A 27,477-nucleotide genomic window follows, 5' to 3' on the forward strand; every position below is an offset into this window, starting at 1 on the left:
AAGCTAACATCTGAATATAAGATCAAATATGAAATATTTGATTTTCTCACTCTGGCATTAGAACTTCACTTCCTCCATGATAACCTGTCTTGGGCCTGAAGCCATCATGCCATCACGATTATCCAGAAAGAAAAAACATAAAATAAAAGTAGAATAAAACACAAGGTTAGGTGAAATAAATACTCATCTAATAAATAAATAAATATATACATAAATAATTCTGGGAATAATTTAAGCTTACATACTTTGGATAATGTTATGAAAAGTTAGCCTGAATTACTGTTTAAACTGCCTGAGTAGGTAACACTTAGTGATGTATTTCAAGTAATAAGAGTAGCAACATTTACCTAATACATATTCTTGAGGTAAAAAATGTAAAAATGTAGAAATAATAAAATGTTAAAGAATCAATGTTTCATTACTAATCAAGCAAAGTAACATTAGCAAAATGCAGTGTTAGTTATTTTTAAATAATTGTGTAGATACATATTAAAAGCAAAAGCCATATGAAATATTAAAAAGCTAAAAATATAGTCTGGGAAAATTATAATAAAATTTAAAATCAGAGCTCATAGAAAGAACTTAAGAATTGGAAAACACAGCGTTCTCATAATAGACCAAGGCTAGGGATGGAACATATATTTTTTTCTTTTCTTTGGTATTCATTTTAATTGTTCAATTACTAAAACTGAGAGCTAATGCAGTCAGGTGATTTTCATAATCTACTCATGTTTGTAATGATTTCACATTTAAACTTATATGTATTTGACTACTTAAAGGAAAAATAATATAACCTTCAATTATATCATTTCATAAGTAGAACTTTGAGGTGTTAAATAATGTTTTGAGAGTTTCCTTTCTTTTGTGCAAATTTAAAAAGAATTTTTTTCGAGTAATTCTTAAATTAACTTACAAGTAATAACCATTGTAAGGAGAAACAAGCCGATATTTTATTTTAATAGGAATCTATTTCAATTAAGTTCAACAGTCTTATTGGGAGGCTTTGAAGAATATGAAGTGCCCTCTGATCCCATTATGTTCATTAATGAACCATTTTAAAAATCAAATTAAATTATTTCTTGTATTGTTCATCCTTTCCCCACAAATTCATCACAGTTAATGTTAATGGGAAGATAATGTCCATATTCTTATGTCACAACCACCTTAATACATACAAATTGACTGCAGTTCAGAGTGCTAATATTGGCCAAGGAGAGGGCAAGGCTCATGTGTACCTGTTAGGGCATTTCAGATTCAAACCATAGCTTGAACTTTTTTCATAGCTCCCTGATTTGTTTGTAAACAGGGTCATCAAGGAGCAGCAGGAATGAGTGGGTTTTCTCAGTTTAGACAAGCTGAAATGGAAATGAGATACAAGAGTCAGGAGTGCTGGCCAGTGCTGAGGAAAGCTACTTTGGATGTAGGAGAAAAGAAGGATGGGACATTTGTAGGGAAATAGAGGTCAGGGAAGCAAAGTTTGAAAATCTCAAAGAAGATAGGTCATCTAAGAAATAATTTAATAATCAACTGCCAGAATGCAGTTTCAAGGTCACCATTGGCATGGCAGATAGGCAATATTCTGTTTTTTTCTGCCAACAGAATGCCCCTGTTAAAAGTGAAGTTGGCTTTCTGTTATGAGCATATAGTAGGTCTTGTGGGAAATCCACACACACAAGTCTGCAATTTGGGATGAACAATGTTATTCTCTGTTGAACACGGCTACTGATTTTTCTCAGTAGGAAGCATGGTTGAATGTCTTTAGAACTTGCCCACTGAGCAGAGGTCAGGGGCTGATGTCCACAGAGAAAATCCAGAGTCTATAAAGTGAGAACTTTGGCTTATTTCTACTAAATGTGCATTGGCTTCTTTTTGTACAGTCCAGGCATCAGGGTCAGGCTGTATGGGACTCTTGCCAGGTCTTTATGTCTCTTTCCAGTCTTTCTACTATAGAAGCTTTATACTATATGCTATATTTATAGAGAATTTAAGTTAGGATATTGCCGGATGGGCACAGGGCTTAGTTGCTTCTGTTTACTGGATGCAAGAAACTTGTACTGCTCTTAGCAGCCTCACAAAAGTTAAAGTTTAACCAAGAGAAAAATGCAAACAAAGTAAGAATAGAAGATACCAGGGATTCTCAGGAATTGCTCTAAATATTCCTGGCCACAGAGGTGGGAACTAAGTCAAGAAATACCTTATTGCCATTTCCAATTTAAAAGAAAAGCTGAGGGACCATGTCCACCATTTTTCATTTTTCTTTTCTTTTCTTTTTCTTTTTCTTTTTCTTTTTTTATTAACTAAGGATTATTTATGTTTGCATTTTCTTGATGACAATTCCAAACCCTTCCTTTGGTCTCAGATGACTATACATTTGTAAATCATAAATAAAGGGAAATATGGCTTGAGATTGTTTTTGTTGTGAGTTAAACTTGTACCTACAATATTTAGAAAAAAATTCAAGGAACTCATTCAAATTTATACTGCAGTTTTTCAGGCTACTGCTTTCTAATGTATTTAATGAGCAATATTTGGCCTTCTGAGTGTGGTCTTCTCCTGACTACCAGGAATATAGAAAAAGTACACGCAGGAAATAAAACAATAAGCTAGAGTAGGATTGTGATGCATGACAGACTAAAATCCAAAGAAAACATTAGAAAATAGTACTAGAAAATTATCTATCAAGGTAGGCACCAGATTAGCTGAGGGTGTTTCACTGGACAGGTTGTTTTGATAAATAAACCACAGCCAGCTACAAAAACAGTTCAAGCTATGGTTTGAATCTGAAATGCCCTAACAGGTACACATGAGCCTTGTCCTCTCCTTGGCCAATATTAGAACTCTGAACTGCGGTCAATTTATATGTATTAAGTTGGTTGTGACATAAGAATATGGACATTATCTTCCTCTTCCTGATGTCCACTATGATGCAAACTGTGATGCTTCCCATTTGAGCTTTCCAGCCTCCACTGGTCCTCAGCCTTTACCATCTTTTAGATATTGCTCTACACGTCACAGTGGTTTCAGTATCCACTGAGTCCCTCCCACATGCCCAGTCTCTAATGCTCATCATCAGGAGCCCAGGTGAGGTAGAAATGGGGGTAAGGAAAGTGAGGCTAAGAAACAAGGAGCTAAGCAACATTTTCAAAGTCATGCAAATAGGGAGTTCCACCTAAGGGTGGACACACCCACAATCATAGATAGCTTCATGTAATCCCACTGCTATGAAAGCAACAGCTAAAGGTTGGGCTTGAAGCTACCCCCAGAGTGATTGAGAAATTATGGGTTTAATTTTAACCACAATAGCCTAAAAATGGAGGGACCATACTTAATAAATTCCTGCATCATTTTAACTCTTTCTTTCTTTCTTTCTTTCTTTCTTTCTTTCTTTCTCTCTCTCTCTCTCTCTCTCTCTCTCTCTCTCTCTCTCTCTCTCTCTCTCTCTCTCTCTCTTTCTCTCTTTTTCTTCCTGTCTGTCTGTCTCCTTCTCTCTCTCTCTCTTTCTCTCTCTCTTTCTTTTAATTTATTTACATTTCTTTTTTTTTAAAGATTTATTTATTTATTATATGTAAGTACACTGTAGCTGTCTTCAGACACTCCAGAAGAGGGAGTCAGATCTTGTTAAGGATGGTTGTGAGCCACCATGTGGTTGCTGGGATTTGAACTCCTGACCTTCGGAAGAGCAGTCGGGTGCTCTTACCCACTGAGCCATCTCACCAGCCCCTTATTTACATTTCTGCTATCCCCTTACCAGGCTTCCCCCCTTCCCGGAAACCCCTATCCCATCCCCCCTTCCCCTGCTTCTATGAGGGTGTTCCTCCATTCACCCACCCACTCCCACCTCCTCACCCTCAATTCCCCCACACTGTGGTATCTGTCGAGCCTTCATATCACCAAAGACCTCTCCTCTCATTGATGCCTGACAAGGCGATCCTCTGCTACATATGCAACTGGAGCCATGTGTACTCCTTAGTTGGTGACTTGGTCCCTGAGAGCTCTGGGGGATCTGGTTGGTTGATATTGTTGTTCTTCCTATGAGGTTGCAAACCCCTTCAGCTCCTTCAGTCCTTTCTCTAACTCCTCCATTGGGGATCCCACACACAGTGCAGTGGTTGGCTGCAAGCATCTGACTGTGTATTTGTAAGGCTCTGGCAGGGTCTCTCAGGAGACAGCTATATCAAGCTGCTTTAAGCAAGTATTTCTTAGCATCCACAATAGTGTAACAGTTTGGTAACTGTATCTGGGATGAATCCCCAAGTGAGACAGTCTCTGGATGGCCTTTCCTTCAGTCTCTGCTCTGCACTTTGTCTCCATATTTGCTCCCATGAGTATTCTATTCCTCTTCCTAAAAAGGACGGAAGCACCCACACTTACGTGTTTATGCATGTGTATATGTGTGTGCATATGTATCTATACACACACACATATATATATATATTTATATATATTAACATGTATAAATATATATATATTTTGATATATATATATATGTCAAAATTTTGGAAAGAAACATAATGTAAAGAAAATATAAATCATCCTTAATTTCAGTATCCAATGTAAAACTCTCTCAAAAACTGATTATCTTAAATGCTAAATAATTTAACAATTTAAATAATAATCTAATTATTATGTTTGCATAATTGATGTGTTATTTTGAAGACTATAAAAATAGTCTCAGTACAAAGACCTTGAGAATCCTGGTCTAATAGCAAAGGACACAGTAATAAATCATGATAATGCTCACAGCATTGACCTTGGGATTAAGCTATATGGTGATCATAAGGCAACTAGTTACACAATAATCATAACACACTATGTAGTATTTTCCTTTTTATAGCAGTTGTACTATGCCTTTGCTGTTTTAAGTACTTTGCTTAGTATATAACTATATCATATAGGATTAGTTCTGGCTGGCTTGACCTTGCTGTAATATTTATACTTCAGTTCCACATGTTGGGATTACTGATGTAATCCACAAAACCCATCAGTCTACGTTGTATCCTTTTAAAGCAAACCTATGAAGATATCACTATTAATTCATCATATCATGTTTGGTGCATGAGAATTTAAGCTGACATGTAAACTGCTGATAAGGAATGAAGTTACCATTTAAGCCCATACTGCCATCTTCGTATGCAAATGCTTAATTACTCTGCCTTAGGTATCCTTGTAGGAAAGTATTTTCGTGAGCAAAAGTCCCAAGAAATGGTGAATTTCAGAGTCTCCTTAATGATGTTGAAATTAAAACATGAGAGGAGCACAATTTCCAAGGTGGAATTAGAAGGCAAAGTAGGATCCCATGAATCACATACTTTATTACCAAACAAAAGAGTATTCCTCACGTAGGCTCTCCTTGCTTCAAGAAGAGGAATAATAAGAACAAGCTCCAAAGGAGCACATTAGCTAGGTGAGGCAAATTAGTCACATAGTGGGTGATTCTCAGGGTTACTAAAGTCTTGTTGCTAGTTGGGACACACCCAGACATATGTGGAAAATAGAACCTAAATGGGTAGAAGGTTTTAAAGGTATATTTTATATGAGATTCTTGCGCGCCCGACTCGCCAGCAAGAATGACGCTGTAACAGGATCCTTCTGCACATGTTTATTGGGAGAGCTTGATTGCAGAGGCGAAGAGACCCCAAGCCCAGAATTGGTGCTGCTTATATAGGCCTAGGAGAGGCGTGTCTCACACCCAGATTGGTTGTGCTTGGGTTATACTTATGACCTCATTTGCATGCCTACATCTGATTGGTTAACTTGTCTCTCATCTGATTGGTTAACTTGTCTCTCATCTGATTGGTTAACTTGTCTCTCATCTGATTGGTTAATTTTTGTTAATTCTCAAAACCCCATCTTGGCAAAAGAACTTTACTGCCTATGTATGCATGGTGGCCAGCAGTAGCCAACTGCAACTCTGCAACGGCACATGTGGCTTCCCACATGAGATGTTCTCGGGGAGAGATTGGCATGATTCACAAAGGAGAGATCTTTGAATAGTCATGAGCTTCCTCAGCTCTGGAAATCAGAACCAATGTCAGCAGGCCAGGTAACTGGGACTAACCATGTCCCAGTCTTCAGAGCAGTGACTCACAGTGAAGCTTTGTTACAGCATTGTGTGGAAGACAGCCAAGGGAATATTGAGCCTGCCATGGCCTATGCTCTGACTGACTATAAAACTGTTGAGTGCACAGATATTTTGAAGTACAGTAGTTAGGGCCAGTCACTCATACAGGGTCAACTGGAACAGTGGGATACTGTAGTCCCTAGAGAAGAAGAACATATTCTCAAGTTCTTGCATAGCCATATAGCAAGCACAATTCAAAAGCATTGGTAACAATCTCAAAGCCAACAGGCATGCCAGAGTTTAGTTGCAATGGTTTTTTAGCAAAGTATCCTTTGTCAATATTGCATAACTGTATAAAATAGCACCAGATTTCTTTCAGTAATGAACCAGTCTCTGCTCAGCTGCTGATACTCACTTGCCTTACTTTGATAGGGTAACTGATAAGCAGTCTCTCAATAAAGTAAGTTAAGTTAGAAATGATCCTTATGGGGCAAAAATGGATTTGAAAACAAATAGATAGAGATGTGTGAATAGGACAAAACACAATTTTAAAGCCTCATCCCCCCCCTGTCATGATAGGGTGTCATAAACTCAATAGTATACTCAAATTTTCCTATGAAGGTCAACAAGGATAGTAAAAACAACACTGGTACAATTTCCTGCTTTCTTTTAAAACAAAGCTCACCATCACTTTAGTGACAGGAGTTTACCCCCTTTCCACCAGTCAGCTTATTCCAACATTATTTTAATGAGCCTTGGAGATTCTGATCATGTCCCAGGAGACTCTTCTCAACAGGATAGGCCGACCTGTCGACAGTACTTGGATAGCGTCTCAGAATTCCTAGAAGGAGTAATGAATCTGGCCAACAAGTGAAAGAATCAAATAATATGGCCTGAAATCTGCCCATCCTTTTTATAAATCCATATACTCTTCAATCCCACCACTGCATGGTTCCCTGTGTGCTTGGCAATGGAAGTGTGCATTTTACAGTCTAAGCAGAATAAGAATCCCATGAGTTAGAACATTAACTTCATGGTACAGTTTTGCTAATGTCAGGTCTTTTCCCCCCATATTTCCAAATCCCTCCACAACCTGAATATTTCACTCAGTTTTCTTTCAAGAAGTCTTGAAAACAAAGTTTATTTCCTTACAAAACTTCATCCCTCTTCTTCCCTCCTTTGAGGTCTCGTCAGTCACCTTTACAACAGGGACAGTTTGATACCACAGTATGTGTTTTAGTACATTTTGTAGACCTCCTAAAATAATCTGTCTCTCAATTCCTGTGACTAGGGACCTCCATCATACCAAGCCACCAAACACTCAACAACTTTCTCAACTTGTGCTTAGTTAACTTCAGTGTTCCTACCTGCAAGGAGCCATGTCAGCAAAAAATGCAGGACTGAACAAACCTCTTCTGCCTCCAGCTGCAGAATCAACCTTTCCTGGGAGGATTGCTTCCCAGAGGAGGAAGACAGATGTTGTTTTAAGATACTGGGTTATTTTTAGTCTTTCTCTCTTTCCTGGATTTTTTTTCTCTGGAACAAATGTTAGAAAATTCTTCCTCCTGTGAAATACATAACTGAAAGGTCCAGCAACCAAAATAAGCTCTTGTCTGTCTCATGCTGAATTCAGTCCATGGCCAGTTTGAAAGTGTAGAGAGAGACCCCCAAGTCAGAGATGCTCATGTTGATATGTGGCGTTCTGAAATACTCATCAACAGGAGTACAAAGATTCTCAGGCCTGGGTTGCTTCCTCCCTTCCTTAGGAATAATTTAATCAACAGCATCCTCTTTCCAAAGTGCCTGACAAACCAGGCCTAAAGCAAGACTTGAGTTATATAACTCTTTCCTCTGAATTGCAACATTGCCTCTTGGAGTAGAGAGAGGAGCTCAAGCAACTTCAAGCCTCAGCTGGTTAGAAAGCTATAGAATTAACAATCCTTTCTCAGCATTCGGTAAGGGAGCAGACACGTTACCTATAAGTTGTGCAAGGGCCACCAGAGATGTAAATCCTATAAATTCCCTGCTTCCAGAAGCAAGACTTGGATGGAATCATGTCTCTCAGGAGTTATCCATGACTTAGACGGAGTGATCAGGCATTTTTTTCCCTCACATGTCTCCAGTTTTCAAACAGATACTCAGATTTTTCCATTCATGATCCCTTTTTAGTAGAAAACTTTTATGCAACCCCAGGCATATAAGAATATAGGTGTTCAACTCAAAATGTTTACTGATAATAAACTGTAGATATATTTATTATTTAATATATATATATAATTTTACTATTTATTAGAGATGAATTTTTTTCTTAATAGTGAGACGATGTACTTATAAATTTTTCACAGATAACTACATTCTGATTGATCACTGCACATGGTAGGTTTGTAGAGCGTTGCGAACATTTTCCCAGAGATAATATTTCAACTTTAAATTCATCAGGGCTAAGAATGGAAGTTCACTAAAATATGTGCAAAATGGCAGACATGGAGAGCCAACTCAGAAATTGTTAAGAATCCTGTCTGAATTCCAGCTCAAAATTCATTCAATGAAGTTTTATGAAACTCGGATCCTCAATTCAAATAACAGTTTTTAAAAGTAGATATTCTAACACAATACAATCCAAAGATATATAAAGTTGATACCTAGTCCCTAAGGTATAAACAGGAATATATCATATAAGGTATAACAGGAAAATATTAGAAGTCTCTTTTTCTGCATTGTCAAACAATTATATTTCTATAATAACAGAAAACCAAAGTTTGTAGAGAAAACTAGCATGTCAAGGTCTTAAATTTGACCCAAAGAACTTCAGCATGAGTGGGTGGCACTCATGCTGAAGTAACTACATGTCATGAAGTACATGTAACTTCATGACATGTACAATGTACATGTCCTACGTTCAGAAACCAGGCTGTAGTAAAGGCATGCCACATAACACAGCTGAATACTTCCAGGAACTCCCAATATTCAGTATGTGTTTGACTTGGGGCACAGCCCTTACATGAATTACTTGTCTGTTATACATTCCTGACTTTTCTGTTACTAGGATAATCCCATGCCTGTACTCAACCTATGGAAGAAAAAGTTTATTTTGGGCTTAAAATTTCAGAGAGTTAGAATGAGTAATGGCAGAGACAGCATGGCAGGAGGCATCTGCAGCTGGAAGCTCAGAACGCAAACTAGAAATGGCTTAGAGTTTTAAATACCAGAGTCCATTCTTAGTGCCATGCTTCAAGTTTTCACCTTCCCATAACGTCTCCAAACAGTGTCACTAGCTGTGAAACAAACATGCACAAGCCTGATCCTATAATGGGACATTTATTGTTCAAGTCACTAAACTTCATACTCAGTTACTTTTTACTGTTACCAAATTTTTTTATGACTCCACTATTGTGGTGGTGGTTTCCATACATTCATTCCTGAAAGGGTCAACGTTACACTCACAATTAAGGACAAATAACATGGTTAAGTAATGTGGGCACTGGGACACTGAGGCTGGGACACTGAGGTCTAAGGAATTGTTTGTGTGTGTGTGTGTGTGTGTGTGCTTTTCTCTGTGCCACACGAACCCTTTTGCTTACACATAGGTATCATATGTCATGGCAGAGGCCAGGGAAATGACACTTAAATGGTGTTTTAACCCTTTACCTAATGAAAACTCTGTTTCATTTATCACTATATAAGACATGCCCTTTAAAATATCCCTTTAGACAAGTTGGTCTTCCATGCATATAAAGAAGAAAGAGAGAAAAGGAAAAAAGAGAGCTAGCAAGAGAGAGGGAGAGAAGGGAGAAGAGGCAAAAAGAGAACAGGGGTTGGGGACTTTGATCTAATCCTCTGTTCTAATTCAATATTGTTAATAATTTTAAATGTCAAACGAATATGACAGAAAACAAGGATCCTATCTGCCTCTCTCTGTCTCTGTCTCTGTCTCTCTCTCTGTCTCTCTCTCTCTCTGTAGAAATCAAATAGCTAGGTAAGGAAGAAAAAAAGAAAGAAAGAAAGAAAGAAAGAAAGAAAGAAAGAAAGAAAGAAAGAAAGAAAGAAAGAAAGAAAGAAAGAAAGAAGAGAAAGGAAGGAAGGAAGGAAGGAAGGAAGGAAGGAAGGAAGGAAGGAAGGAAGGAAGGACATAGATTCACACCACTGTGAGCACACACAAGAAAACGCACGCACACACACGCATGTACACACACACACACACACACACACAAGAATAAAACACCAAACTTGGGAAACATAATATACAAGCAAAAGATAAGGAAAAACAAAACTGCCTAAACAAATTAATATAAGATAAAGAGCCTACAAAAACAGTATTGATTTTTTGTTGTGCTGGCCTTTCACTGTTTGGCATAAGATCTATTTTAAAGGGTGGTTGATAGCGCCAGTGAGACTCTCTTGGAGAAAACTAGTTTTTCCTTTGCAAATGGATGCCATCTGAAAATGTCTTCTTAGTCAGGGATGGGACTGCATGTAAAATGCCCATTTAAAGGCCTATGCAATGGTAGAGTTTAGAATAATTCTCTTTCAAATGTGACTGCACCCCACAAGGCACTATGTCTTTGGACAGTACAATAGAAATGACAGACAGTAGCTTAATCCCATCACTGAAACAGCAAATATAATGCACTATGGAAATAAGTAAATTATAACCAGGCGATGTGAGCAGTTATTAACTCAAGCAGTTCTTTGACTGCAAACTCTAGGCAGATCCTTCTATAAAAGTCAAACAATTATTTATTGTTATTGAACTTTGGTAGCATCCATAGATCAGGAATCCTCTGAGGTAGGAGTCAATGTATTCAATGTAGTAATTATCTTCTCCATTTATAATTTCTGAAAAATCTAAATTAAGAAAAAAAATTCCTAGATATTTTCTTTATTTTCATTTCAAATGTTTACCCCTTTTCAGGTCTCCCCTTCAGAAAACACCTATCCCATCCCCATCACCCTGTCTCTATGAGGGTGCTACCCCACCCACCCACTCCCATCCTCCCACCCTGGCATTCCCCTACACTGGGGCATTGAACACCCTCAGACTCGAGGGCCTCTCTTCCCACTAATGTCCAAAATTTTTACAGATTCCCAAGTATATTGATAACCTTCTATAGGTTTTGGTTATTTTTGTTTTTTTTCCAAAGTCGATCTGCATTTATGATATAATCGGTCTCAGGTCAAAAAATAAATCCTAGCTTGAAGAATTTTAAAGGCATATTTAACCTGTTCCTTAAGAACAGATGTTTATGTCTGAGTTTCCAGTGCTCCACAATGATCATCCACAGAATGTTCACAAATAGTTTTGGTAGCTGTTAAGGCTCACCTATAGTTTCTTTCTTTTATCCAGACCATAATCTGGGTAGTGACACAAACTTTGAAATATAAAGATAAATTCAATATAGTTTCTCTCTTCCTGAGATACTAAGAGAGACACATCTGTCCAGGAGTAAGAAGCTAGTTTGGGAAAGTAAGACATGATGGTTTGAATAAAAAAAAAAATGGTCTCAATGGCTTGATTGGAGATGTAGTCTTCTTGTAGTAGGTGTGGCCTTTGGAAGAAGTGTGTCACAGGGGGTGGGCTTTGAGGTTTCAGAAGCTCAAGCCAGGCCCGGTGTCTCACTCTCTCTTCATACTGCCTGTCAATCCAGATGTAGAACACTCAGCTGCCTCTTCAGCACCATGTCTACCTCTTTAGTGCCATGCGTCCTGTCGTGATGATAATGGACTAAACCTCTGAACTATAAGCCAGCTTCAGTTAAATGTTTTCCTTTCTAAGAGTTCCAGTGGTCAGAGTGTACCTTCCTAGCAAGAGGACACTACGAAACAAGGTTACATCCAGGAAGTGCAGAGTTGACAGCCTCCGAGTAAAGTGGGGAAGGCTGGTTTGTCTCTGCAGTCAGACAGAACCATTCTCTGAGTTTTGAAGGGTGAAGTAGAAGAAAGAGCACAAAAGGATTAAAGCATGAGGCAGGAGGAGTGAGGGGAAGAACAGCCAGAGGAAAGGCTTGTCTAAGAAGAGAGACAGTATAAAACATGTGCTGAGTGAGGACGGCAGAGTAGGACAGGAAGACAGATTGAACTAAATAAATAATATTCCCGAGGTAAAAAAAAAAAATTCTTAAAGTCTGTGATTTAGTTGCCATATCTTTAAAATAGAGATGATCAATTATTACCCCCCCAAAAGTATATTGTAGTTAGCAAGGTGGTACATAAATATAAAGTCTATGATGTAGTAAGTGATTTAAAATATGACTTTGCATTAATTTCTAAAATTCTCCCCAGGACTGAAGAAATTTTGTTTTGTGCACCATGTAAAGATTACCCTTGTATTATTCAAAGGCAGATTTCTGAACTAGCAGAAATCTGATTACACATCAGATTTTAGAATTGTTAAGCATCTCCTGCCTTAGTATTTTTAAGCAGTGTTCTTCGTCGCCTTCTGATTGGTTAAAATAAAAATCCTATGACCTATACAAAAATCAGAATTGTAAGATGGGACCTTGGAGAGACAGGAACTCTGGGAAATCAGGTAGGGGACAAGGGGGGATTCAATCAGTGTGGCACCAAGGAAGAAGTAGGCTGGGGAAGAAGTAGAGGTAACTAACCAACCATGTGTCAGAACTTAGATTAGTATAAACAGGATCATTTGAGTTACAAGCTAATGAGAAATGATGCCTAGCTATAAGGCCGAAGGCTTACAAATAGGTATAGTGTCCATGTCGTTATTTGGGAACTGGGGCCACTAAAGAAAGGCCCAACAGAGAAAGTTAAACGCCATCAAATACTAAACAGAAATCATTCAAATGATTTCAGAAAGAAAGGAAGGAAGGAAGGAAGGAAGGAAGGAAGGAAGGAAGGAAGGAAGGAAGGAAGAAAGAAAGAAAGAAAGAAAGAAAGAAAGAAAGAAAGAAAGAAAGAAAGAAAGAAAGAAAGAAAGAAAGAAAGAAAGAAGAAAGAAAGATCATTTAATAACATGAACAAGTAGAACACTAGGTAGGAGTCTCAATATTTAAGTGGAAAGATAGACAGGATTGTACAAAGGAAACTAAAAAATGTGCAGAAAGCCAGGAATGCCCAGGAAAAAAGGGATTGACACATTTGATGTCTCTGGAAAAAGAATTTGTCAAAAAATGTAGGAAATTAAGTAGACTGGGGGTTTAGCACACTGATAATTACACAGACCTGGGTTCAGTCACTAGATCCAAGGGAAAGAGGAGAAAATGAGGGAAGAAGGGAAGAAGAGAGATGGAAAGATAGAGAGAGAAAGAGCAGGAGCTCTGAGTATTAAAAAGGAGTACCTTAAAATAAGGTTGGATATTCAACATTAAAAAAATGATATAAGTAGAAAACTCTATAGATGTGGACAAATTCTTGGTTATATAAAGTTTAATTTGATGTTTCCAAGTTATATAAGAAAATGGTGAAATTCTTTATTAATGTATAATAATAAAATACGAAACAATATTTTATCTAGAAGAGACAAAAGGGGATGTCATTTTGTGCATTGGGGGAGGAAGAGAGAAAATGGCAGAGAGAGAAGAGGAGGGAAAAAGAGAGAGATGGTGTTCATTTACATGTGTGCACTTGTCTGTGGATGTCACAGGTCAGTATTGGGCATCTTCCTCTGTTGTTCTTCCCCTTTTAATTTTTTATACAAGATCTCTCACTGAATCTGAAACTCTGGGAACTGCATGTTCAGTGACCTCCTAGGACATGCCTGACTCTTGCCCTCAATGCTTACAATGCTAAACTTGTAAGTACCCCATGGTACCATTCCTGATGTTCACAGCTTCAAGAGATCTGACTGTGTGTGTTCGCTTGCACAGTAAGCACTTTATCGAGAAAACTATCTTTCTAGCCATGGAGGAATGATTACGTGAAATTGTCTAAATATGTGCTAAGTACAGTTAATGATTTTGATTTTTCAAAATTGTATACGTGAATAAGTATTTCCTAAGCCTGTGTTCTACTTCATCTGTGAATTGAATGACTCCTCACTTCTCTAGATCTAAAAACTGCTCAGTGTCATTTTAAATTTATAACTGTCATGAATCTTAAATAATATCACTAAAATTAATAAAATTGATAATAATTTAGAGGCTTTAATTATAAAACTATAAAAGTGCATGTATAAATACTAAATTTAGGAAATGTCATTTTGTAACTTTCAAAGTAAACATAAAAATTAAAAAGAGAAAGAAAATATAAAAAGTTTATATTTTAAGAACATGATCATTTATTGTTCTGAAATGCCAACAAGACAATTCCATAAACTATAGTTTGTAGAGGAATTTTAACCCAGCAACATGGCTACTCTGGCAAGAGATCACATCCGAAGACCTAGACTTATGTTATCTGGCCAGAATGCAGGCGTGTCCTGGATTACACACAAGCCCTTGAATACACCTTTGTGTAGAAGGAGCAGCTAGTGTTTGAAAGTGACATCTAAATGGAAGGTAGATCAGTGATGGCCGTCAGTTTTTTCAGTCAGTTGAGATTTCTCTTTGCAGTTGGGTTCAGCTCAGTCAGTCAGTGCAGAAGGCAGTTCAGTGGAGCTGAATTCAGTCCCATTCAGTTAATGCAGAAAAGACAGTTGAAGACAGAGTAAAAAGCCAGAAGATAAGAACAGATTGCCAGAGTTAGTTTGAAACCAAGCAGAACAGTTCAGTGAGAAGCTGAGAGAAGCCGGTTTGAATCAGTCAGCTTGGCGAAGAGTTTGAACCAGAACAGCAGGCTGGTCTTTGGAACTGCCATTGGCATGAGTCCAGTTTGGTTTCTTGTATGTACAGCTGAGTACATGCTTCTAAAAATTAATAATAACAATAATAACAATAATAATAATAACTACTGTTTAATAAATTTTTCTTTTGAAATTAATGCTTATTTATATTTATGGTCCCATTTATGTGATTGCATAGGAATGCCATTAATTCCTTTTATTAGAGATTATATTTTTTAAATTAGGCATTTTCTTCATTTACATTTCAAATGATATTCCAGAAGTCCCCCAGACCCTCGTCTCCCTGACTCCCCTACCCACCCACTCCCACTTCTTGGCACTGGCGTTCCCCCGTACTGAGGCATATAAAGTTTGCAAGACAAAGGGGCCTAGAGATTATAATTTAATTTTAATTTATTTCTCCCTTTAGTTTTTTCCTTTCAAACTCTTCCATATTCCCATATGCCACTTCTCAGTCTCTTTCAAATTTATGTCCTCTTTAAAAAAAAAAAAACTGTCTTGATTCTTTTCTAGACCAAATTTAAGTGTACATTATATGGTCATTTCAACTAAAACATGCTCAGATGATACACTGGTTACAAAATTAAATGCTCACAATCATAGTTGCTGAACTGTCTATTGTTGATCTAATAATTAACAAGCTTTTATTAGAAAACAATATCTGTCACTGGTGCATGTGGCCATGGCCATGGATATATGATATCCATGTGATATCATATATATATATATATATATATATATATATATAAATGTGGAAAGAAATAATAATATTCTTTGAGTCAGAGCTGATATATTATCTTAACCACTGGTCCACTATCAGATATGTTCTGGTTTCCTCACACATTATTAAAAGTATACATTAACTGTCATATATCTTTAAACAAATTAACTTCATTGCTTTCCACCCATAACAACCTACCCTTTAAAAAATGTTTTAAAAATGATTGATAAGAATACAGTTGATAGCCAGGCAGTGGTGTGGCACACCTTTAATCCCAGCACTCGGGAGGCAGAGGCAGGCAGATATCTGAGTTTGAGGACAGCCTGGTCTACAGAGTGAGTTCCAGGACAGCCAGGGCTACACAGAGAAACCCTGTGTCAAGAAAAAACAAACAAACAAACAAGCAAACAACAGCAAAAAAGAATACAGTTGATAATGGTACCACATGTTCATGCATTTCAAGTATTCAAGTGTTGTTTATCTGGAAATGATCCGTGTTTACCTCACCTTTTTAGCTAAAAGTCAGTATTTCATAAGTATCCTACCAATTCTGTATAAAATGATGACATTAAAAATGGAGCTGAGGGTACTATATTGTAAAAGACTGTGTAACTTTTGTTACTATTTGTTTCTTTTTCTTGAAAAATATTTTGAAATGTTTCTGGAGTTTCTGCTATTCTGTGTTTCCGTAAGAATGTTTTTTGTTCTCTCTTTAGATAGTTACGAATTGTTGCTGTTCTCTCCAGCATCCCTCTTTAGATAGTTACCAGGATCAAATTAATCAAAATAGGTGTCATTTGAAAAGAAATCTTATTTTAAAAATTCTAAATGCCCATGAATCCTACTGTTTTAGAACTAAATCCAGCAACTATGTATGACCTAGTTTAGATAATAGTTTACTCTTTGAGAATGTTAACCATTAATTAGCTCTTGGTCCTTTATCTGAAGGGACCTTGAGCTTTAAGGTGAAGGAATACTACTTCCTCTTTGCCTCTTTCCACAAACTATTTTTTTGGGAAGAGAAGGCCCACATGACCTGAGAACGTAAGTTGATAACGTTTCCCATAGATGAGGAGCGGGAAGTCCAGGTAAGGAATTGTGTGAGCGCATCTTCAGCAGAAGTGCCAACGTTGCATTATTTGGAAAGTCAAAGTGAAAGCCAAGGGTCACTTTTCCCTGAACCAAAACAGCTGAGTTTTGCATAGTTCTAACTCAAAATGCTGAGACAGTCAATGCTATTAAAAACGGTTTTGTGAAAAATCAATTCAATCTTATTTGGAAAATGAATATTTATTTTCTGGAACAATAGAAGGATTTAATATGACATGAAAAGAGTCTATTGCTTAATATACTTATAAAAGTGAACTGCAGGAGAGTGCCCAGCATATTGAAGCCAAAAGAAATATGATTACTGAAGGTTCTTTCTTATTACATTTAAACCTTTTGTTAAATATGAATTGTGATATGGTATTGCAAAAGATAACTAGAAATGAAGCCCGAGGACACTCTGGTACCCATCCCAGGGATGATCAAGTCTGTAACCATGACAATGAAGCTGTCCCAATTTGGAGTAGTATGGTCCCTTTTATATGGTCTCTTGGGCTAATACATTTATTTTATCATTGGGAAAGAAATTGAAGCAAGAGAGCCAGAAGGCTCAGCTTATATATAAATATAATTTCTTACCCAAATGGTACTGTCAACAGACTAAAGAAGTATACTTGAAATCAAGTAGGAGTGGGGTTGGGTTCAAGGAATAGAATACCCAAATGGAAATAGCTTAACCAAATAATTATGGTTAAAATTAATTATGACATAATGACACTTGGTCACAATATCTTAACATAGTGTTATGAGCTTGTGTTTATAGTCATGCTACTGTAAATAATCATACTAAATAACCAGTCATATAAAATATGACATCATATAAGCAGTGGTGCATGCCTTTAATTCCAGCACTTGGGAGGCAGAGGCAGGTCGATTTCTGAGTTCGAGGCCAGCCTGGTCTACAAAGTGAGTTCCAGGACAGCCAGAGCTATACAGAGAAACCCTGTCTCGAAAAAACAAAACAAAAAATTAATAATAAATAAATAAATAACACTCTCTTCTGTGTTTACTATATGACATTTTCTTCTTACTTCATAATATGGAGAGTAGTCTGTAAAATGTACACATTATCCTCAAAGGCTTTATATATAGTGTGCCATGAATCTAGAGGGCATGTCACATGACTGGCCTACATCACCTTGGTTCCCACAATTACACTCTATGGTGGTTGTACTGTTTTAGCCAAGAACATTTTCAATTTAGGCTTGTACCAGTGGAGAAATGGGTCTAGACTCTGTACTTTCCATTGTAAGAGCCTAAGGAAGGCTCTTACAGCACCCAGTTATCCAGAGAAGCTGTACCTATGGTTATTTCTCCCATATTTAGGAAACAGACCATTCACATGCATCTATCTCTTACTGTAACGTAAGTAGCACAATTTTAGTCTCTGTATGTGTAATGCTATGTGTATGTATGATATACATGCTCATTACTGTAAATATATATGTGCATATCTTTTGCAAGTGTTTTTGTGTGCATAGTTCAGAAAGAGGTGTTGGGTGTCTTTTTTTTCTTTTTCTTTACTTGATTGTTGTCCATCTTCAGTTTTTGAGATCTGGTTTCTAGCTGAACTGCAAGCTCATTGATTCAGGTAGGCTGAGCGAACAGTGAGCATGGGGGCCTTGCATGTCTCCACACATCTAACCTTGTGGGTTATAAGCATTACCACAAGGTGTGGGATTTTAAGTGTGTTTTAGGGATTCAAAGTGGATCCTTATGCTTATGAAGCAGGTGCTTTAATATTTGAATCATTATTTTTAAATAAACCAACAGCAAAGATCAATAGTAAGTTATCCTCTTATCCCCCAAAAACATTTTCAATTTAAGCTTGTACCAGTGGAGAAATGGATCTAGACTCTGTATTTTCAATTGCCTCCTGCTTCAGTAAAACTGAAAAGTCCCTTCACCATTTGAGGGATTTCTAAATATACAGAGAATATTAGTTCTGCCCCTCAAAACTTTTACCTCAGCTATATGATTTATATTCTGGCTTATAGTCTTATTAACAATTTAAACTATTAAAGACTATCATTTAAAAATCAATGGTAACATTTTAATGATTCCTCTACCCTCCACTTAAAGAGCTTGGCACAGGACACACCATTATCCAGTTTGGGAATCACATGAAGTGAAAAGATTTGAGGTACATTCTAGAGCAGTGTTTCTCAATATTCCTAATGCTATGGTCTTTGATTAATTTTGTTGCCACTTCATAAATGTAATTTTGCCACTGTTATACACTTTTGTGTAAATATCTGATATGTGAACCCCTGTGAAAGTGTTGATAGACCCCCCCAACAGGGTTGCTAACCGCAGGTTGAGAAATTATTGTGAAAAACAGTGGCTTACACCTACCCATAGCAACCCTTCAGCTCACCTTTGTTACTTCTCACAGACATTTGGTGCTTACTGAGTTGAATTTCTCCTAAACTCTTTATCCCAGGAGCTGAGTTAGGAATCTTGATTGATTGAAATAAGTCCTGGTAATTTTGTTGCTCTTTACTTAAGACTAGTAATATAACTCAGTTCTGAACAGTGATACTTGCATGAACATATTCTGGTTAGGAATTCTGATTTGTAAAGGAAGTATAGAGCTTCAAGGTAGGCAGGGGGACTTTTCTTTCTACAAGTATTTAAAGTAAGTTAAATAGAGCCCTTCCCAAAGTACGCCATATTTTCTAGGAATCATGAACTTACTAGTAATTATAATTTTTATAAGGGTGTTTTACTTCCCTTATACTATTTTTGATATTTTAAATGTTTGATGTTTTCAAGTTGTTAGCATTTGTGAATCATTTAATCATAATATTCAGGAACATATAATGAGGTATGATTTATTTAAACCGGATATAGTATCTAAATACATTCATCCACTATTCATCGGGCACCTACTGCATGCCAAACATCTTTAAAGACTGGGGACAGAGGGTAATCCAAAGCCTCTGCTTTGACACACATAAAGTAGTATTACCCGACAAATATAAAACAAACAAAGATATCAATATTCAGGAACTAACAGAACTTTAGGGAAAAGAAAAAAATTTAAGGACTGAAAGTTGCTGTTCCAAGTAAGCTAACTGCAGAGAGCTTTGTCACTAAGAAGACATTTAAAGATGAAACTTCCTAGAAGTCCTGGGAGTGAGAAAGGAAAAAGCCATGAGCCAAGAGTGTACTTGGGATCTCTGAGGGCATTGAAGAGGACAGGTGAGAACTGAGCAGAGAAGGTGAGAGGTTAAACGGAAGTCAGAAAGGACTAAGAAGGAAAGCCATCAGGAAGGGCTTTATTGAACATGATGGAATTGTGACGACAATATGAAAGGAAAACAGATGAAAGGTTTTGAAGGAAAAAAATGAAGTAATTACTCTTAAATTTTAGCGGGTCAACCTGGCTGAGTTTGGAAAGAAAAAGAATTAAGATTATAAGAAACATCACTCCTGAGACCTCTATTAAGATAATCAGACAAAATGCAATACTGCTTCAACTAGGTGGTGGCAGTTATAGTGATAAAAAGAAAAGTGACCAGATTCTGGCTCTGGTTTAAAGGTGGAGAGAGCAGCATTGATGGAGTGTTGGTAGAGAATATACAACAGGAGTCAAGGATGCTTCCAGGGGTATTTGCTTAAGACAAAGTAACAGAAGAAAGTAATAAAATTTAAAGAGTAATTTAAAATTTGAGTAAGTAGTGGACTATAAAATGAAACTTGATTTTGCACTTTATAAATTCAAAATATCTATTATCTATTTTGCACACGAGAATTTGGGTAGCAGAACTGAGCATGTAATTTAGAAGACCATCCCATAGGAGTAGAATTCAGTTGACTTATAAACTTGAATAAGAGAATGCTCATTCCTGTGTCATAGAAAAGGATTCATAAACCCAAAATAGTGACATCATCAGTATGGTCAGGTTCAGCACCTCCCTTGCTTCTAAAAAGATAACCATTATCAACTTGTCCCAACATTTCCTGGTACAACATTTATTCTTTGGACTCCACGAGGAGAAGAGGAGGGATAGATCTGGGATCTATTTTCCCCATGACTTACCCCTCCCCCTTGCTGACTTTGCTTTGTGTCTTTGTACTATAATAAATCAAAGTATGAGTAGGAATATGTGACAAGTCCTGGAAATCCTCCTGATGAATCATTGAATGGTCTTGAGAATTGACACATCAATTTAGATTAAGGGTTGAGTAAGCAATTGTCTATCTACTACATCCTGGAGTTAGGGAAGACATAGGCAGGGGTGATCAACTGGAATTGTTCTGAATTGGATTGAGTGTGTCAAACTGTAATCTTGGATGAGACAGCTTCAGCACAAGTGATGAGAACTAAAGACATCCACAGATATGGATGAGCTTCCCAACCTGTACAGTTAGTTTACACATGGGGATTCTTCAAAGATAGGCGGTGGCTACTGCAGAGGACAGAGAAACAGGAAACAGTGGTGTCAGGAAATCCAAAGGAAGAAGGTGCTTGCTGCTTTCAGAAATTTCTACCATCATTATACCCCAAATGAACTTTAGCTCTGTTGTCCATAGAGTCTTAAAGTATAAGGCAAATATATCTCTTGGTCCTAACATCACAGACAAGACTTTCCTTTTTTTTTCTGTCTCTGTCTCTCATCCCTGACCAACATCTCCCTCTGCTATCCTGCTCTGGTTATCCAATATAACATAATTAGAAATAGCCAAAACTCGGTATGGTAATGCTGAATACAGCTCAGATATTGGCTGTAGCAGCTGCAGTTACACCTTTACAATTTTTGGTGTAGTCTTTTCAGAACCACCGATCCTTCAGCAACTTCAATGCTCACCTCTGGAAAAATTATAACTACTGTAATTAGACTGATCTACAAAAGAATAAGAAAAAGTCATTTCCAAAGAGACTGCTCTCTTACTTGTCTTCCATAAGGGGGTTATAGAACAGTGTTGTGTTTTTAAAACCTCTTGAGGTGTACTTTGTATATACTTTTAATTCGTTATTGACATAAATGTTGGTAGCACCACATCCCCCCTTTACTGTAGCTTCTACATGTTCTAATAAATCCCAAACCAGGAATTTAAGTGGTGATGTTTGTCCACTCTTACATCACTTAACCCTCAAAAGCTGACCGTTTTCATATTATACACACCTGTGAATCAGTAAAATGCTCTCCCCTCTCATTTCCCTTCTCCACCTTCTTTGTATTTCTCCCCCGTTAATTTTTTTCCACAAAGCAACTGTTCTTCTCTCTATATTATCATGGTCTACCTCTTCCACACTAAACTTGGCTCTCTCTTATTCTTGTCATTAACCTGAAGGTTCAATTTGGTTGAATTTGGGAAATAAAACGTGTACCATTTCTTTACCCTAAGAAGTCTTTATTTCCATCATATTTATAAGCAATGGGTAACCTTTCAGTGGCCTTTTACCCACCAGTTACTAAGCAACAAGTGTTCTTTGCTCTTACTTTGTGCCCCTGTTAGACTATGAACTCTCTAAGAACTGAAAAAGACCTGTGTTTGCCTTTTCTATCATTATTATCCATGCCAATGTGTTTTGTTATTTGTAGATGATGCATGACTCAGTAAGTAAATGAACAGATGAGGCACCACCTTTAATAAACTGGAGGGTTGCGTTGGCACATATAATGAGTGTATAAAACTATATGAAACTTGTATTCATCAAAAGAATAAAAAATGCATAAGTGGTACAGTTAGTTAGAGGGGTTTTCACATAAGTGCTTGAAAGGACCTTTGAGAAATCTATTCAAATTATCTAGATATAAGGAGGTAGTATAAAATTCTTCTGGGACAATGGAGAGGCAGCTGCATACTGCTTCTACATTGCCTCAGGAGTTTCCTTTAGAACCCTCTACTCACATGTGCTTGAGGTATGGACTTTTGCTACAGAAAAGAATTTCAAGATCAAGCAAAATTGGGATTAATTACACACAGACTAAAACATAACCCAAGTGGTTGGGTCTGAGCATCTCAAAAGATAGTGAAGCTTTATTGTCTTAACATTTAGCATGTGTGTGTGTGTGTGTGTGTGTGTGTGTGTGTATCTGTGTATGTGTCTGTGTCTCTCTGTGTGCATAATGTAATGCATGCATATAGATGCTTTCAAAGTTGTATTCTCCAAAGAATACAATCACAGATTTAAGAGTATGCAACCTTAGAATCAAAAAATGCATTGATCATCTATGATAAAAACATTGCTTTTGTGAGTGAATGGAAGGGTGGTTTATTTCAAGTGTTTTGAGTATTTACAGATGAGAGAAGACTCCTAACCAAGTTAGAAAATGAGTTGCATATTCTTTCTTGACAACTGATGTAGAAGAACCCATTCCTTACTGGGCAAATGCCATCTCTAAGAAGACAGCTATTCTAAGTAATGTATTTGATCAAGCCAATAGGAAACAAGACAGTAAGCAGAATTGTTCCATTCTCCATAATTTCTGCTTCAGTTCCTGTGTTCAGGTTCCTTACTTGAATTCCTGATTTGACCATGTGTGTGTGGGGACAATACATACATACATACATACATACATACATTTATATATTATATATGTACATATACAATATATACAACCTATTTTCCTTTCAGTTTGTCTGAGAACTTAAATCTGGTGAAAATTAATTTTCTAATTTAAAAATTGATTGCAATAAAAGTTAATTTAAGTGATCTAATATTTTAAAATCAAGGGGCAGGGCATTACGAGTCCACTGTCAGGACAAATACTCCCTAGTGAAGCTATAGGAATGAAGCTTTAAAACCTCATGGAGATTAAGAACAAAGAGCATCAAAGGATGTGTGTGTGTGTGTGTGTGTGTTGGACATGATTTAGGATTCTGATTCGTGTCATACATACACATGTTCAGAATACTATGTGTCCCTCATAGTATGCATCAAGTACCACACAGGCATCTAAATTCCCCTACCTTCTGAGGACTTACAGAAGATGGTCTCCTTTGACTTGGTTGCTATGAGTCTCAATGTCATCTTTTGCTACACTTTGGTTCAAAGATACAGAGAGTATTAAAATTACTAAAATCTTTGAAAAGGACACAACTCAAATATGGAATCAGATAATCTTAGGTTTAATTTGGGTAGTCTGGAATAATTCCTTCATCCGATGATACTAAAGGTTTTTTTTCAATATTATTTCATATTAAAATGTGTAATATAAACACTAATCACCATATATGGCTATTGAGCCATTGAAATGTGAGTAAGGGAATTATTGAAATTATTTTTAATTTAAATTTAGTATCCATCCCTGCCTGTGGCTACCATTTTGGATGAGACAGAGACCTGGGATAAAGGAGTTGGCCAAGAATCAATGGAAGGTGACCTTAGCTGTGACTCACAACATTGAAGATATGGAACCTGAAGAGGGCACTTCCTGTAGCCAGGCAGGATCCCCAGTGGAGTGATAGAGACACCACCCAACTCTCAAAACTTTCAACCCAAAATTTATCCTAGCTACAAAAGACACAGGCGGGGTGGATAGAGCAGAGACTGAAGCAAGCAATAAAGGGCACAACTTAAGAACCATCCTGTAGGCATGCACCATCACTGAAACTCACACTGCTAATGATATTCTGTTATGCAGGCACACAAGAACATATTGTTCTCTGAAAGGTTCTGCCAACCAGCTGAGCCAGGCAGATATAGACACCCACAGCCAAACAGTGGGTAGAGCTTGGAAACACTTATGGCAGAACAGAAGGACGGATGGTGGGCCCCAAAGGGGATCAGAACTCCACAGGAAAAGCCAACTAATATGGACCCTTAGGGCTCTCAGAGTCTAAACTGCCAATCAAAGAACAGACACAGGCTGGACCTAGGCCTTCACAGCACATTTGCAGCAGATGTGCAGCTTGGTCTTCATGTGAGTCCCAAACAACTGGAGCAGGAGCAATTCCAAAAGCTGTTGCCTGTTCATGGCAGGGATGCCTTGTCTGGTCTCAGTGGGAGAGGAAGTACCTAGCCTTGCAGAGACTTGAAATCCCAGGGGGAAGAGAGGATACCTAGGGTAGTCCGTACCTCCTCAGAGGATATTGGGGAAGCATTGTGGGAGGGGGCAACTGGGAGGGGGCAGTGAGCGAGATGTAAAGTGAAAAATAAAATTGAATTAAAAAAAAAAAAAAAACAAATTTAGTACCCAGTCGTGCCTGTGGCTACTATTTCAGACAATTTTCTCTGTGGCTTGTTGATTCAGTGGAGGTATTAAAAATATATTTGTATACACATACAACACACAAGCACACAGATATACACAAATGCGCACATGCACGAACTCTCTCTCGTGCACACACATACACCCTGCAATGTGATTGCTGAGTCACGTGGTAGTTCTATTTGTTTTAGGAATTCTATTAGTCAGCATTTGTGTTTCTATGACACAAACAACGTAAGAGAAAGACAACTTCGCTTCAGATCACCCTTTCAGCTTCAGTTCTAGTCTTGTCCCAGAACCAACAAAGCTGAGGGTACTGTGACAATTTGAATCTGTGTCAGCACTGTGACAACGTGAACATGTGGCAGAGACTTTTTTTTTTTTGGTGGTGGTGGTGGGATGGGGGTATTTTCTTTGTTTACATTTCAAATTTTATCCCCTTTCCCGATATCCCCTCTGGAAACCCCCTATCCCATCCCATCCCCCCTGCTTCTATGAGGGTGGCCCCACACCCACCTACCCACCCACTCCCACCTCCCTGCCCTGGCATTCCCCTAAACTAGAGTCTTAACAAGACCAAGGGCCTTCCCTCCCATTGATGTCTGACAAGGCCATCCTCTGCTACATATGCAGCTGGAGCCATGGGTCCCTCCATGTGTACTCTTTGGTTGGTGGTTTATTCCCTGGGAGCTCTGAGTTTACTGATTAGTTCATATTGTTGTTCCTTCTATGGGGCTGCAAACCCCTTCATCTCCTTCAGTCCTTTTTCTAGATTCTTTATTGGGGACCCTGTGCTCAATTGTTGGCTGAGAGCATCCACCTCTGTATTTGTCAGTCACTGGCAGAGCCTCTCAGGAGGAGGAGCCTATCAGGTTCTTTTCATTACATGCTGAGAAATCATTTGACAAAATCCAACACCCATTCATGATAAAAATGTTGGAAAGGTCAAGAATTCAAGGCCCATACCTAAACTTAATAAAATCAATCTAAGCAAACATGTAGCCAACATCAAACTAAATGGAGAGAAACTTGAAGCAATCCCACTAAAATCAGTGACTAGACAAGGCTGCCCACTCTCTCCCTACCTATTCAATATAATGCTTGAAGTCCTAGCCAGAGCAATTAGACAACAAAAGGAGGTCAAAGAGATAAAAATTGGAAAGGAAGAAGTCAAAACATCAATATTTGCAGATGATATGATAGTATACTTAAGTAACCCCCCAAATTCTACCATGTATACTCTTTGATGTTTAGTCCCTAAGAGCTCTGAGGCATCTGGTTAGTTGATAATGTTGTTCTTCCTATGGGGTTGCAAACCCCTTCAACTCCTTCAGTCCTTTCTCTACTCCTCCATTGGGGACCCCATGCTCTGTCCAATGTTTGGCAGCAAGCATCTGTCTCTGTATTTCTTAGGCTCTACCAGAGCCTCTCAGGAGACAGTTATATCAAGCTCTTGTCAGCAAGCACTTTTTGGCATCCACAATAGTGGATGGATCCCCTGGTAGGGAAGTCATTGGATGGCCTTTCCTTCAGTCTCTGCTCCACACTTTGTCTCTGTATTTCCTCCCATGAATATTTTGTTCCCCCTTCTAAGAAGGACTGCAGAATCCACACTTTGGTCTTCCTTCTTCTTGAGCTTCATGTGGTCTGTAACTTGTATCTTGGGTATCCTGAGATTTGGGGCTAATATCCACTGAACAGTGAGTGCATACCATGTGTGTTCTTTTGTGATTGGGTTACCTCACTCAGCATGATAGAGGGTTAATATTGAATATATAAAAAGAACTCAAGAAGTTAGACTCCAGAGAATCAAATACGTATAAAAAATGGGGTACAGAGCTAAACAGAGAATTCTCAACTGAGGAATACCGAATGGCTGAGAAACACCTAAAGAAATGGTCAACATCTTTAGTCATCAGGGAAATGCAAATCAAAGCAACCCTGAGATTCCACCTCACATCAGTCAGAATGGCTAAGATCAAAAACGCAGGTGCCCGCATTTGCTGGTGAGGATGTGGAGAAAGAGGAACACTCCTGCATTGCTGGTGGGATTGCAAGCTTGTAAAACCACTCTGGAAATCAGTCTGGTGGTTCTTCAGAAAATTGGACATAGTACTACCTGAGGAGCCAGCTATACCACTCCTGGGCGTATACCCAAAAAGATACTCCAACATATAATAAGGACACATGCTCCACTGTTTGTAGCAGCTTTATTTATAATAGCCAGAAGCTGGAAAGGACCCAGATGTCCCTCTATAGAGGAATGGAGACAGAAAATTGGTACATTTACACCATGGAGGGTTACTCAGCTATTAAAAGCAAAGAGTCCATGAAATTCCTAGGCAAATGGATGACAGAGGCTTCTTACATCGTGGTGGACAAGGTCAAGAGAGGGGATAAGACCAGAGAAGGTTGCAACTCACCCCTCTTCAAGTTAGGTCCCACCTCCTAGAGTTTCCACTGTTTCCTAATATAGCATCACTAGTATGCAAACTGTGAACCTGTTGGTAAATTTGATATTCAAAGTTCCATTCCTTGTTCTCATAACAGGTGTACACACATTCCCAACAGTGAACAAGGCATTATTTTCCCTTATTAATCTGAAACCTGCTGTTAGGGGTAGAGTTTACAAGTATTTTCCCCTTCTCATAGTCTCTAAACGTTGTTTTCATTGTTTCAGAGTTAT

This window comes from Mus caroli, unplaced genomic scaffold (genome assembly GCF_978045245.1).
Source record: "Mus caroli unplaced genomic scaffold, Mus_caroli_1 scaffold_17, whole genome shotgun sequence".
In the NCBI taxonomy this organism is placed as follows: Eukaryota; Metazoa; Chordata; class Mammalia; order Rodentia; family Muridae; genus Mus; species Mus caroli.